Genomic DNA, 13,754 nt, shown 5'->3' with positions numbered 1-13,754 from the left:
CTTCTGTGCCTATTTTTCCTACATGTGAACATAGGTTCCAACTGGATCTGTATAAAATCTAAGGATTATTCTCTTGAATGATATTTTTGGTACCATGTTGACCATATCTACAGTTCTGCTGTTGTGAAACAGAGACAGTGACCCCTGTAGTTCATTGTTTTAGTTAAGAAGACCTTGAAAATGTGTTTTTGTAAATAGTCCATACTTTAGAAAACAAAATAACTTCATTTGCTGTTTTCTTTTTAAATTAAAGAATAACAAACATGTAGAAGAGTGAACAAATCATGGATACTAAGTAGTTTGATGAATTTTCACAGAGTACACATACCCGTGAGATCAGCACCAAGATTAAGAAACAGGACATTGCCAGTTTCCCAGAACCTTCCAGCCTTTCTCCCATCAAATCTTTTTACCTGTCTTCCAGAGCGGGATCATTATCTGCATTTCTAATGCTGTAGCTTGGTTCTGCCTGTTTGTGGAATGACACAATATGCACTCTTCTTTTGGTGTCATTTCTTAGGCTCAACATCACGTCTGTGCAATTCATCAGTGCATGCAATGGTAGTTTTGTTCATTCTTATTTCTATATAATATTACACCATAAGGATATATCACAATTTGTTATTTATTCTAAAGTTCTTGGAAGTTTGAGTTGTTTCCAACTTTGGTTATTAGAAATATTGTTTGGAAACTTCTGTATGTATTTTAGTGAACAATCATTTTTTTTAAAGTACATCTTTAGTTGTGGGGTTGCTGTGTCATAGGGCATGTAAGTGTTGACATCCTGCCAAACAATTGTCCAAAGGATTATACCAATCTGTATTTTTTTACCAGTAGCATATAAGAATTTCAGTTAATTTACATACTTGCCAAAATTTGAGTTTATCTGTCTTTATCATTTTAATTCTTCTATTAGATGTATCTATATCTATATTTAATCTATATATCTATATATCTACATCAACCACTGATGTTTTTAATTGCCATTTTTTGAAGTCTGATGAAGTAGAGCAACATTTCATATGCTTATGGGCCATTCGCATATCCTCTTGTTGTGGAGTATCTGTTCAAGTCTCTTGTCCATTTTTAAAATTAGGTTATCTGCATTTTTATTAATGATTTTTAAGGAGTTCAGTATATGTTTAGTTCAGCTTTTGTGGTGGACAGAAAATTGGTCTTCAGAAGAGGTCCACCTCCTCATCCCCAGAACCTGTGAGTATGCGAATAGCAAAGGGAACTTCGCAGATATGATTAAGTCAAGAGTCTTGAGATAGAGAGGTTGTCTATTGTTATCTGGATGTACTCATGGTAAACTCAAGCGTCCTTATAAGAGGGAGGTAAGGGGTGTCAGAGTCAGAATGGGAGATGTAATGTTGGAAGCAAAGGGTAGAGTGATGTAGCCAGGAGCCAAGGAAGATGGTAGTTTCTAGAAGCTGGAAAAAAAAACAAAACAAAACCCAACAAAGAACAGATTTCCCTCTCAGCTTCTAGAAGAAATGTTACCTTTAATTTTAGCTCTATGAGACCTATCTTGTACTTATGATCCCCTCAAACTGTAAGATAATAAATTTGTATTGTTTTAAGCCACTAAATTTATAGTTTGCTTCAGGAGCGATAGGAGGCTAATAAAGCTGTTCCCAAACTTTTTAATCTTCAGACTCCTTTATACTCTTAGAAGTTATTAAGGATGCCAAAGAGCTTTTGTTAATGCTGTTTATATCTACTAATGTTTATAATATTTGAAATTAATACTGAGAAATTTATAAAATACTTATGTATGTATTTTATTTACCCCTGTTTATTCACAAAATAACATATATTCCAAGAAAAATAACTATGTTTTCCAAAAAAATAGTGACATGAATGACATTGTTTTATATAAATTTAATGCCTAGCTTTATATAAGAAAGCTTGCTATCTCAAATCTGATTCTGTATCAGTCTGCTGTAGTATGTTTCTCCAGTTGAAATATATGGAAAAATCTGGCACAGATACATGTTTGATAGAAGAGGAGTACTTTAGCGTTTTCAGATAATTGTTGTTATTCTTTGGTACTGTTAACAAATTTGGCATGATAGTTAAAAAAAAATTTTTGTTTATTGATTTGAGAGAGAGAGAGGCAGACAGATGTTCATTTGTTTTTCCACTCATTTATGCATTCACTGGTTGACTCTTGTATGTACGCCGACTGAGGATCAAACCTATAACTTTGGCATATGGGTATGATCCTCTGACCAACTGAGCTACCCAGCCAGGGCTGATACATAATAGTTTCTTAAAGGTTAGAGTCAATGTGGAATCTGAAACCTTATCAATGAATTTCTTGTACTTTGAATAAATCTATTCCCATGCATGGTTTTGTAGCGATCATTTAGAAAATATTGGTTCATTGAGGCAGATCTGCCAAATGTTGATATGTTTTATGATATAATATTTAAAGAAACACATTTAGTAACATTACTACCAGTCATTTAAAACGTTTTTAAGTATTGTAAAGCCATATCATGGTCGCAGATACTACTTTTCTAAAATTAAAAATTTTTCTTGTAAGCTTTACTTGTGTCATTGGCAACTAATACAGTCAGTTGTTTTCTTTAAAGATGTAGTCAGTCTCATTTGTATCATTTTCAAGAACATGCCCATCAAAAACCCAAGTTTGAATAACATAATTTGTCAACTATTCTTTTTTAAAAAAAAAAGATTTTATTTATTTATTGTCTGAGACAGGGGAAGGGAGGGAGAAAGAAAGGGAGAGACATTCAAGATGTGGTTGCCTCTCATGCACCCCCTACTGGGGACCTGGCCTGCAACCCAGGCATGTGTCCTGACCGGGAATCAAACTGGTGACCCTTTGGTTTGCAGGCTGGCACTCAATCCACTAAGCCACACTAGCCAGGGCTGTCAGCTATTCTTTCAAGTAAAAAGCGTATTCCATAAAAAAAGGGGCTAGTTAGTTCAGTTTGTAACTCAGTCACACAAATGCTTTGCGTGAGACAATTATCATACTACAGTATGCAGCATAAATGCTTTAGTCATACTATCCTGTGTGTAATACAGAATATAAAAAAGACATACTCAGGGATATATTCAAGGTACCTTAGTTATTTGAGATTATTAAGAGAATAGTGTTTATATGCTGCCTTGGTGGTGGTAAAGGAAATATGAGATATTAGTTCCTGAGGGGACATTTAATAAAAGGAATAATTGTTCCTGCTTTATCAAGGACATTCTTACATGAAACTAGAATTTGTTTTATTGAGAGTGCCTGGCAGTGATGTATACAAGGATTACCAGTACAGTTTAGTGCCACAGCCTTAATTCAAGCTATGGCACTAGTGATTTTGCCCATCATTGCTTTTGCAAACGTCAACACCATGAAAAAGGCAAATAACATCTAGTGTTGTTATGGAAATTGTTTGTCCTTGTGGACCCCCCGAGAGGATCTGAAGGACCTTCAGGCATCTATAGGCTACACTTTTGAGAACTGCTATTATAGCTATGAACTCTTTATAGGATATGTGTAGTTTGTGGCTTGCCTTTTCACTCTCTTAATGGAGTCTTTTGATGATGTTTATTAGTCTTTGAGAAGTATAAATTTATTTTTTAATATAATTTTCAAAATTAAACTTTTTTTCTCCCTAAGGAATTGAAGTGTTGGTCACTGCAAGTTAGTCACACTATCCTTTTCCTATTCTACTTCTCTATGACACACCTTTGAGTTCTAGTTCCTCAATTTGCTTCCCTAGTGAATGGAGATGTCCATTCTATAGATGTTAGTATGTATGATCTCTGCTCCTTATGGGTCTGTGTTCTTTAGTTATATATATTCAATATGCTTTGCATATGGTTCAAAGATTACAAGTAACTTGAAACATTCATGATGTTGACTGGAAGGTAGGAGAAAATAAGGGAAAGAATATAAAAGTAAATCTGAAATATTGACATGAAAATAGATTCCTCTAGATCACAGATATTTTTTAATTAACAATGGTAGGCCTAGAATAGTTTAGTTTCAGGAATTGAGTATTTGAAACCATGAAATGAGTTATCTTAAAACAATGAAAACTTTCTATATAGCAAATAATAATACTGTCTAATATGTATAGCAAGCATTTAATAAATATTAGTTATAATATTTACAATAGATAATATTAAATCTTATGTAGCATATATTATAGATGTTATTAAATGATTATTAAAAGCAGCCTTCTATACTACATGTGAGAGACATTAATTACTTTGAGATTATTAAAGGAATAATGTTGATATGCTGTCTTTTAGGTGGTAAAGGAAATATGTCATTTTCTAAGGGGACATTTAATTGTGATCTTTCTTTAGGGTTTCCCTTTTCTTTAATAGTGGTCCATGGGGATCCCTCCCGTATTTTTTGTTTATCTCTTTACCTTCTTGGTGGAACCTGGCTCCCAAGTGGAAGGAAGGGACTGAGTCTAATGAGCATAAGCTTTATAGCATGTCAGGTTTCAACAGTAATGCTTAAAACTCCAGTCCTTGTTCAGCTCTTACGTTAGTTCATGGCTCCAGTCTACTGCAAACAATATGGCTATGATTAGTGTTAATCACCCCTATTCTGTGCTATTGAGGAAAGATTCCAGACCTGGCACAAATGTATTGCTGATGCTAACTATAGAAAGTCACGAGGAATGTCTAGTGACCTTCTGTCTGATGCAATGAATTTGTTTAATTAGGTTATATAGCATTTGATCTGCTTTTGATTAACAACCACTACCCAAAAATTACCAAACCACAATGTCCTTATGGGATAATTCCCAACATTTACTTGTATTATGATTCACCTTGATTCTGTTTTGCCCCAAATTAATAAGTAACCTCTCTCACTGTTTAATTCCTTATTTGTTTAAATTTTGTGAAAGTCATGTGATTAATTTTTAATATGTCTATACCCTCTACAGTATATGATCTCTACCTTTCCGGTCCCCTGGTAAACTTGCAGGCTGTTTCTGATTTCATAGAGGCAGAGCAGAGATTTGGTTCGTGTGCTACTAGTTCAAAAGTCTAGGAAGCACTCTGAGAAAGTGATGTCTGAATACCAGTGTTTAGCTTCTTTTTTTCTCTTTCATTTAGATCTCTTTGTAGTCCATTTTACCCTTTCTACATTTACAGGATATGCGAATACTGAGGTGCCTGCCATAATTTTCTGGTGTGCTGATTTTGTCCGTTATTTTTTCTAAGGGACAGACTTGCGAATTCTTATGGAAAGAAAACAATTTACATCTGGCTGCTATGGATATTGTTTCTAATTTTTACCATTAATTTTCTGCCTTCTCTTTAGAGTAAAATTTGAATACCAAATGGCCCTCTGTTTCCTCTTCTAGAAATGAGAAAGCCAAATACTGGAAAATGTGATTGTATGGAAGATGGATTAGATCTATTTTGAATGGATCTAACAAGTAGAAGTTAGAAGTAAATTAAATAGAGCATGAACTAGTTAATTCATGGTCAGCATTAGAACAGAGGATGGGTGATTTTTTTATGGGATGTTATAAAGGCAATCCTTGCATATTACAGAATGTTAGAATAGGTCTTGGAGGCTTTCAACCCTGAGATTTCTGTGCTTCTTCCTCTATGTGCTAGAACCAAGATGAGGAATAACTTGGTGTATAATTTGACACCGTGTCTGTATATTGTTTAAAGGTCATCCAACCTAGTAACTGTAAAAGCATATTAGAAATTAACCTAATAGTGAAGATAATTTTAGATCAAGGCTTGAATTTGGAGTAATTTTCACCTTATGTTTCTCATATTACTCTTACTCAGTTATTAAATACTTATGTTTTATATACTTATAGAACATCACTGTGAGGATCTATTTTAAAACTTCATTATAACTCTATCTTCAATAACTGCAGTGAAAAATAAATAAATAATTCTGTAAGACAAATTGGAAAGTGAAATGAGGAACATAAATATCAAAGGTAAGGGATTCAGAACATAAATTATATGATTAATAATAAATATCTTTATTATAAATCCTATAAAAATCTTTATAGTATAAGCTGAGGTATATTTTCTTTATGGACCTAAGTATAAGCGAAACAATAGACATGCAATTATGTGCTTTTCTTATTTTACTCTCTGACACTATGGAATCTCATATGACTCTTTGTAACTTAGAGATATATAAAAGATTGCTGATCATACTCTATCTCTTCTTAAAGCCCTTAGCCATCTTCCCAGACGCAACTGTGACGATTACTGCTGTGAAGTGAGCTGATCATGGTTAGATTTCTGTCCAGATGTTTTAAGACACCACTACACGCAGTATTTATAAAGAATTTAGATTTCAGCACATTAAGTTTGAACAAATTACTGAATTAACCAGATCCTCCAAACCAAGGGAGTTGTTTATATAGCACATCATACAGTAATTTTTGCTAATTTTCATATTCAACTTTTATGTAAGTATAGCCCTTTATTTTAGTTTTCTGGGTGGTATATTTGGTTTAAGGTTTAGTTCATTTCTTCTCTGTTCATACAATAATTTTGTTGTTGTTGTTGATTGCAAGGCAATGATGAATGATATCTAAACTTTTATCTTTCAGGTTATTGTTTTAGGTATACCTCAGTTAATTAAGAGTGCATGAAATAAACCATTATTTAAAATATATTATTTGCTTCATTGTAAACTATTAACCTGTATCATCATAAGCTGATTTTGAAAACAATTGCCTAGTCACATAATTTGAAAACCAGTTACTTAAATTAATAGAGAGTGGGGTATATTCTGTTATAGCTAAAAAATAGACAGACATAAACTATGTTTTTTTTCCAAAAAAGGTGAGGAAGGTTCAAGAAATTATGTAACAGTTTCATATACTTGTAATCTTGTAAAAGAGAATGAAAAAGACAACCCTAACTATGCTCTGGGCATTGAGAGCACATCAAAACAGGAATAGTCCTGCCGATACAGCAGGCTCTGTCTTTTTATATTAGTGTAGTAACTAGCCTGATGCATATCATGTTTCATTCCACAGAGATTAGGAAAATGAATTTCAAAGGCCTTAGGTGACTTATTCAGGCTTATTACAATTACTTAATGGCAAAACCAAAAATAAAATAAAACCCGCATCTCCTGATTCCTAGTCCATCGCTCTTTATATACTACATTTCTTCTAAGATTTCTTTCAGTTGTAATATGTGTGTGTATCACACACCTATGTGTATGTATATGTGTGTACATAATATGCATTTACTATGTGTATATATGTGTAATGTGTATATGTATATATACATAGACATATAGATATATACTAAGTGAAAGGAAAATAACTGATATGTTAATTTCCCTGCCAGTAAAACTCAATGTGATTTTGCAGTGGTAACATCAAAACCTTTTACCTCCATTTCCTTGTATAAAAATAGGTGTTATGTTCAGCATTCATTCAAATGAGTTAATTGAACCCCTACTATGTGAAAGGCTGGTATTTGAATAACAATAGGCAGATATAAGATATGATTGGTGTTGTAATAGTGATATAAATAAAGTACAGTGGAAGTCCTCCACGGGGAATGCTGAGAGAGAGGAGGTTTGGGAACGATTTTGTAAAGAAAATACCAGCTATTTTGTAATGGATTTTGAAGAATATATTGGGAAGTTCTTTTAAGACAAAAGTAATCCCATAAAGAAAGCAGTAATGGCTGAAAGCTCGGGGTTTTTGTGAGAAATGATAAGTAATTTGAGCTGAGGATATATAAAGAAAAATAGCAGGGAGAAATAAATAAGAAGAGGCAATGCTTAGGGCCAGATACGGAAGGGCCCAACTAGCCAATGAAAGGAAAATGGAGAATCACGGATTGGCTTTGCACAAGTGTTAAAATCATAACTTTGTCTCTGGAAAATTAATTTGACCGCAGGAAATTGGACTGGAGATGGAATGAATTATGGATGGGAAAACTAATTAAGAGTTAGTTGCAGAAATTCCTACTAGTACATCTAGTTCAGATTAAAGAATGTTTGAATTGATAAAGATGGAGAGAAAATTAGTAAGAGAGATATTGTGGATGTAGAATTAATATAAGTAGGTAATGAGTGGACATGTAGAGTATGGGGAGAGTTCTAGATAACTCACAGCTTTCAGCCAGTAGTTTGGAGAGTGATGCAGTAGTATCAATAAAATAAATAACATATAAAGAAAAGCACTTTTAGGAGGAGGTGACGAGTTTAGATTTGGACTTGACTGTGACGTCATTTATTGTGTACTTATTCTTAGGATTGTGGTGTTATGCCTGCGACAGTGTGTGAATCATTTGGAATAGATGGACCTAAATGGTTCCTTCTACTGATATGATTCTGTATTTTTCAACTTTGCTTTTTTCAGAAAGGTTAATGGAGAGGTTATTGCCCTGTGCTTAATGAAAGAATATTTCTGATTTGAAATATCTTAAATTTGTTAAGTCCGTGTGATGCTCATAGCTTCTATATTTTACATATTGTTTGGGGTAGGTTAAATAGCAAGAAATTCTACTTCTGTCATTATGATTCTGGGAACTTTTTTTTTTTTTTTCACTCGAGACAGAGTAGGGTGCCAGGTCAGATTGCCGCTCAGGGCTCTCATTTTTACTTTAGAAAAAGAAATGTCTTATATGCAGCCAAATGTAAAAATATAAAAGTCTAAGTTAAAATGTTTCAAGTTATAGATGTACAATAATCTATGTATTTCTCCATCTGGGAAATAAGCCTTTTCAGGTGGTTTTTCCCAAAGTAGATATTATTTATTTAACCAAAATATATACACCAACAGTATACACAACTGTCCTAACTTACTTTATAAATATTAATTGTTTAAGAACCCTATGGGATTGGTAGTATTTTACTCATTTTACAGATGAGGATACTCAAGCACAGAGAACTTAAATAAGTTGCCCAAGGGCACACAGCTAGTAAGTAGCAGAGGGAAGCTCTTGCTGCCTCTAGTTCCTGAGTAAAGGCATCAGCACCTTTTACAGAATCAATCTAGTGTTTTTTCATAACTAATGTTTCTCTAGACAACATGGTGGAAGTTAAATAAAATTAGGCTTTAGAAAACATTTCAAAAGAAAAGTCTGACCCATTGCTTCAGTATTTGTATATCTCGCTCTAGACTTTCATTAGCAAGAATCTAAACTGGGATCTGAGGTGTTAATGAAGAGAGAAGGCATTAAATGTGAATTGAAGGTGATTTCTAAAATAACTCGGAAAACCATATACACTGGTCTGTTAAGAGTGTTTCTTTTTAACTGTTGGTAACTACATGCCCAAGTGTCAGAATCATCATAGTTTTCTCTCTGGTGTTTTTCTTATAAATTTTTAAAAACTAGTCTGATGCCTTAGATAAATTGGTAATAATGCAGTTGTAATTCAGTTACATTTCCTTTGCATTGCTTAGTCTGTTTTATTACTATGCACACAGCTTTGGAATAACATGGGAGCTCCTGGAATTTGAAGTTCACTGCTTTCAATTTAGTTCAGCAAATATTTTTCAAGCACCTTGTATGAGCTTAGTGATGCGCTGTGCTGCTTGCTAAGGCTATAAAAATGGAATCTCTGCTCTGAGGAAAAAATGTAAGTGTAATGATCGGGAGCATCGCTGATTTAGCTCCATGGGATGCAGCTGTCCCAAAGATGTACTTTAAGAATAATTCATCACTACAGTAAGTTGAAATCAGTGAATAAAGAGATTTACTCCAGGTTTAATTCTTTGCCCTCACTTAAGATCGAAAGTAAGAGCACAGTCTGATCCCATTTCTGTTCTTATAGCTGTATTAGAAAAGAAGAATCCCTAATTTAGTGCCCAGTATTAGTGGAGGTAATATGCAGCAAAATTTAAATGAATAAGCTAGTCATCAAAATAACTGTTTAAAATTCATTATCAAGTTGTTGGTGAATCTTTTGAAGCCAAGTTCTGGAAAAGTATGTGCAGAGCAAGAGTTTATATCCTAAGTCAGAGTTATATAATAACTTAAAAATGATGCTGTGGTGTTTTTAGTGCTCTAGGAAATTAAATCAGGCAAGCTGAACCATTTGATCTTTTGGCTTCCATTACACTGTATGATAATAATAGCAGATAACACCTGAGAAGATAGATTTTAGTATCCCCATTTCACAGGAGGGAGTTAGGACCTTATGGTTAAGTGCCTTGTCTATGTTCTCATAGCCATGAATTGGTTGGCCCAAAAATCAGTCTCAAATCTGTGGCTCTAAAGTTTGTTCTCTTTAGTAAACAATGTGTTATATTTTCCACTGACAGGATTGGCAGCTCGGTTTTGTTAATAATAGTTAAACCCAAATAGAGAAATTCAGGATTACTTCTGACTTTTTATTTCCCTTTGATTAAGGTTCTTCATTTCTTTAAATGGATCTTGGTTGCTAGTGAAATGATATCTTAAGTAAGTTATAAAGGTAAATTTCCCCTCTGGTATTACTTTTCAGGATGCTAAGGAGCTTTTATAGTTTCTATTTTCTATTTACATCTCTTTTTCTCAGACTTTGTTATAAAGAGTCTTTAAGACTTATAGAGAAAAGAATGAATTTCATCCATATAGTTGGAAGCAAAGACCAACATTATAGAAGAGTATAAGATGTTGGTTATATCAACAGTTTATTTTTGCTTTTTTTAAAAAAAAATAAAACTCTAAGGTAATGAGATGAAGAAATGTAAGCTCAGTTATGTTATTGGTCTTTGTGTGTGTGTGTGTGTGTGTGTGTGTGTGTGTTTCAAAGTAATCATATTTGTAATATACTTCCAAATAAATTTTATCCTTCAAAATAATCTTGGAAAGCTATACAGTTTTTCCCAAAAAGTATATTTAGAGCTACTTTGTGGATCATGTTGTTTTGCAGTTATTATTTATTATCCCAAAGAGTGTCCTTCAATTTAATTATTTCTTTAAGATATATTTGTAAATGCCTCTAGAACGCAAAAAACCATGCTGAAGTAATCTCCCATCTTATTCCTCGGTCTTGGCTCTCAAGCAAGGATTCTCAACCACGGCACTATTGATATTTTAGGCTGGATAATTCTTTGTTATGGAATCTGTGCCCTGTGGAATGTTTAAAAGCATCCCTGGCCCCTACCCACTGGATGCCAGTAGTTCCCTCCTCAGGTCCCTCCTCATGCAAAATTGTGACAACCAAAAATATTTCTAGACATTGCCAAATGTCCCGTGGAAAGCAAACTCATTCCTAGTTGAGAATTAATGCTCAACCCAGGGCCTGTGGGCTGCATGCAACCCAGCATAGCTATGAAGGCAGTCTAACACAAAATCATTAACATACTTAGAACATTATGAGATTTTTGTTTGTTTGTTTTTGTTAGTGTTTGTGTATTTAATGTGCGGCCCAAGACAACTCTTCTTCTTCCAGTGTGGCCCCAAAACGCCAAAAGATTAGACACCTGTGCGTAATGTCTGAATTAAAATTTAAAAAATAGAATAATTGCTACCACTGAATATAATAAAAGTACTGGTCATGAAAGCTATTCTAAAAGAGAAGCCTCAAGAATATTCATAGAATGACTAGCACTATTGTATAACCTTCTATGGTTATGCAAGGTCTGAAATGTTTATTGAAAATATTAAACCTCTTTATGCTTCTATCATATGTATTAGTTGTTCTTGATGCTTTTTTCATTTCTCCTCATATAGCCTTTTTGTTTTTAATCGGACTTGTTTAATAATCTAAAATAATTTTCAACTTAAGAAATGTTTAGTTATCTTCTAATATTTTCATCGTTTTATCTACCTTTTCCATTTTGGGTAAGAGCAGGAATAGATCATTGAAAACAATTTGGTGCTTATTTGACACCAAGTATCAGAATATTTCTAGGCATTAAGTGCAAACATCAGGATATGTGACTTCCATGATGACTTTCAGAAAAGTTATTGGAATATGGACAATGTCATTGGAACCAAGCAAGAAATAAAGATAACTTTTTTTTTTTTTTTTGGTTTGCTTGTCTCTTAAAGGGCCTTAATTAATGAAATTATCTGTGAACACTTCTAAGATCAAAATAAAATACAAATATAATTACTACTAATTACAAAGACCCATTATTTGATACCCTTAAATTTTGTTTTATCAACTTTGATGTGAAATCATCTGTAATACATGAAAATTGAAATTCGAGAGTTCTCAGAAAGATGCCTAACTGAGCTGATCACCCTATTTTAAGCACTGAATTGGACATTAAAAAAAAGAGAGCGATGTAAGCTTCAGTCATAAATGAAAGTGTGGGAATGACCTTAGCTCCATTCTATTTGTTACAAAGACTGTTTTCTAGATGTTAATAAAATTTGAACCAAAAAAATTTGGACATCAATGACCGATACATAGATCCCTAATTTCAAGCAGGTTCTAGGTTTTGCAAATTAAGTGAAGAAGTTCAGAAAGGTCTTGTCAGTAACTTGGAGATAGGAGCATTACGGATGTGAGTGGCAAATAAAAAATCGAGGCTAATTTTCATAGCTCAGAACACAGAATGATGGAGGAGTTGGGGCTGATAGAGGATCATGTTATGCTATCTTTATTTTTCTCAACCTGCTTTATATTGTGGAAAAATCCTTCATTTGTGCTGCTGGCCCTGAAGTGAATTATGGCTAAAATCTAAGAGAACTTCCCTCATGGAACTTGACATCGACTCAGGACAAGAGTCGTCCAAAGTGTTTGGAGACAATATAGTTGAAAGTGTTTGAAGACAACAGGGAATCGACCACAGGGAATCAGCTAGATTCCCTGTTCTCCAGCCAATTAATTTCTAGATTGCCAACTCAGATTATAAAGTATGTTTTTAAAATGACTGAGAAGAATACAACCATACGAATCATAGTAAATAGCAGATAGAATCAAATTGCCCCTCTTTGTAACTAAATGACAAGTAGAACTTAGAATCTGTATAATGAGTGCTACCAAAAATAAATAAATGTAAACATAAAAGCGAAATGAGGAATATAGACTGAAGGAAAAATTACTCCAGGAAACTGGATAGCACATTAAGAAAAAGTAATTCTCAACACTCTCAAGGAGATAAAAGTGACCTTGGCCTTTATGATAAGAGATCAAAGAAGAGATTCAGGAGATTAAGATACAGATAAAAGGACACCAAAGTAAGATCTGGCAGAGGGGGATGAATAAAACTATCAAATAATTAAAACCACATTAGATACAGGAAGATAGAGTGAATGATGGATGAAGCAGATGGACTTAATGACTTAGAGAAAATGCTTGAGAAAAATCTCAAAAAATGCAGTGAGAAAGATTAAAAATTAGTGGAAATTTATTGATACAGGAGGAAAAAATCACCCCTGAAATAAGTAAGCTCAATCTACAGATTGAAAGAGTTTACTAAGTACCAGGAAAAAGTAGTAAAGACTTAGAGCACTCCTGGTGACTTTTAAGATTTAAAAGGTTCCTTAAGCATTACTAGGCTAAGAAAAAAGTCACCTACCAAGTTTTAAAAATTAAGTTGTCTTCATATTTTTTTCCTCAGGCCCCATATGACACTGTAATGTTAATAGAATGTTGAAGGGGAAAAAAGGTGACTTAATTGAAAAGGTAAGAAATTAGAGCCTTATGAATTCTTCCTAAAAATTTACTTGGAAGATGAATTAATAGAAGAAATCCATAAATGGTTAAATAGCCATATAGAAATATTGGGGAGGAGCATTTTAAACAGAGAATCGAGCAGACTAAAAATAAAGGGATATTATGGTCAAAATTTTAAATACAAGACAAATGATGT

General features: G+C 33.5%; 1 protein-coding gene across 2 annotated transcripts in view; it reads left to right on the top strand.

The window, feature by feature from the left end:
* The window catches only part of EXOC6B (exocyst complex component 6B), a 566,147-nt gene that overhangs the window by 333,781 nt on the left and 218,612 nt on the right, over window positions 1–13,754 (top strand). The window lies entirely within an intron of this gene.

The sequence above is a fragment of the Pteronotus mesoamericanus genome, unplaced genomic scaffold (genome assembly GCF_021234165.1).
Source record: "Pteronotus mesoamericanus isolate MK-2021 breed Mesoamerican mustached bat unplaced genomic scaffold, CSHL_Meso_final contig_98, whole genome shotgun sequence".
NCBI lineage: Eukaryota > Metazoa > Chordata > Mammalia > Chiroptera > Mormoopidae > Pteronotus > Pteronotus mesoamericanus.
This window is presented reverse-complemented; position numbering and strand designations above follow the sequence as displayed.